General features: G+C 45.3%; 1 long non-coding RNA gene across 1 annotated transcript; it reads left to right on the top strand.

Annotated features, from left to right (window-relative positions):
* The first annotated feature begins 693 nt into the window (after positions 1 to 693).
* LOC142143558 (uncharacterized) lies at positions 694 to 1595 on the top strand. The gene is made up of 2 exons (XR_012689544.1): positions 694 to 764; positions 1348 to 1595. It is a non-coding gene; the product is annotated as an uncharacterized LOC142143558 (long non-coding RNA).
* The last annotated feature ends 375 nt before the right edge of the window (positions 1596 to 1970 follow it).

The following is a 1970-nucleotide window of genomic DNA, read 5'->3' as shown; positions in this document are numbered from 1 at the left end:
ATGTGAACAAAACCTAATTAGGCGGCCGGGAGTGTGGTAGACAACACATGCAAATATGGAGCAAGCCTCCAAACTCCACACATATGTAACTATCATCAGGGAGTTGAACTCCTGACCCCAGTGCTGTGAGGCAGACATGCTAACCACTAGACCACTGTGCTGGGCTGACAAGTCATGTGAAATGCTTTGTGTTCATCATGTTTACCTCCTTGCATTGTTAGTAGCAAATATTTATGCCTGCTGACAATGTAAAGTTGATTAAATATGTATGATCACCTGATTGTCAAAATACAATAGTTTTTTTCAAATGGTGATTGTGTTAACATGTCCTTTTGTTTATATTTCCTTTTTTCAAACAGACCGAGCACGCTGGGAACGCCGCCAACGCCGCCGGGCATTAGTCGAGGCGCAGGCAGCTGAGGAGGAGGAGGAGGAGGAGCAGCAGCCAGTGGCGGTGGCAGTGCCACTGTCATCGGAGGAGGAGGAGGCGGCAGTGCCAGTGGCAGTGTCGCAGGAGGAGGAGGCGGTGCCAGTGGCAGTGTCGCAGGAGGAGGAGGAGGCGGTGCCAGTGGCAGTGTCGGAGGAGGAGGAGGAGGCGGTGCCAGTGGCAATGGCAGTGGAGGAGCAGGAGGAGGAGGAGGCGGTGCCAGTGCCGGTGCCAGTGGCAGCAGCGGTGGAGGAGGACGAGGAACAGGCTGACCGGGAGCCCCAGGATTTAGCGGACTCCACATCAGGCAGCCAAGAGGCAGTGGAGTTGGAAGATTGTAAGTATTTGCGATAAGTGATGGACATAGTTATACAAGATTGACATGTGCATTATACTTGTACATAATCCCTGCTGTGACATATGTTGATTAAATGGTGCCTTAAATGCCACAGGTCGAACACTTATAATATCTGCCTATACATTTTAGGCGCATTAAACACTCAAACCACAGCCATAGCCATCTTAACACATGGGCACGCAGGGCATTGGGCAAAACAATGTGGCCGCTAGCCTGGTCAAATCGTCAGTATATTAATGACTTGTTTATAAAATCTAATATACACCAAAATCGTTTGAATTCCTGTGAGTGATTGTATAGGTAGTGGCCCATGTAGTGCATAGGACCTGGGGCCAATAATGCTGGATAAGACAACCCTGTACATGGCCCTCTCCCCGTGGCTCACCAGAATTTAGTACATTGATTCGAATGCCTTCTCGATGTCTAATGTGCGTGCAAATGGTTTTGTGGCCAGAGGCCTAAGTTTTGAAAGTAATGTAACAGTAAACATCTCTAGTAAATCCTGTCTGTTTGATGAAATATGTATCCATGTATGTAATGTTTAATTTCTGATTTCTTTCAGCACCCACTGAGGAAGCTGGCAATTGGCCTCCACCACCACCCACCGCAGCAGAACTGATGGCCCACATGGGTCAAATTGTGGAGGACCTGGAAGGCCTCCACGTACATATTGGGAACATTGTAGGCAACCTGCGTTTTAAATTGGCCTACTGGGCCTCATTTCGATGATATTTTATTTATTGATGTATATGTAAATAGTTTGAAAAGATTGTTGTGTTTTAAAAATATATAACTTTATAAAAAAACAAACCTTGGTGTGTGTGTCTTTATTCATCTCATTACACAACATGTGGGTATATATAATAGTCCGAAAAGAGTAATGAAGAAAGATGTTTTGCTTATAACATCATTTGTAAAACACAAAAGGATTTCTTTAGCTATTTGCATGTAATCCAAAAGTAACATGTGCCCTCCACGAACAAGCCACCCCTATAAGAGGTATTGCATCTGTAGGCCCTGTGTGCAAGATAAAATCCAAAAATGTCAAACGCTCTAGCTAGTTACCAATTCCCCCAAATACATATGTCATTGTAGTGATAGTCCAAGGTTACATTCAAGTAACAGTGACACATTGAAGAGAGCCTCGAAAGTGTACCCAGAAGTGGCGTCAGTGGTGTAAGGCAG

The sequence above is a fragment of the Mixophyes fleayi genome, chromosome 3, assembly GCF_038048845.1.
Source record: "Mixophyes fleayi isolate aMixFle1 chromosome 3, aMixFle1.hap1, whole genome shotgun sequence".
NCBI lineage: Eukaryota > Metazoa > Chordata > Amphibia > Anura > Limnodynastidae > Mixophyes > Mixophyes fleayi.
Note: the sequence above shows the minus strand (reverse complement) of the source record. Positions and strands in the feature narration are given on the sequence as shown.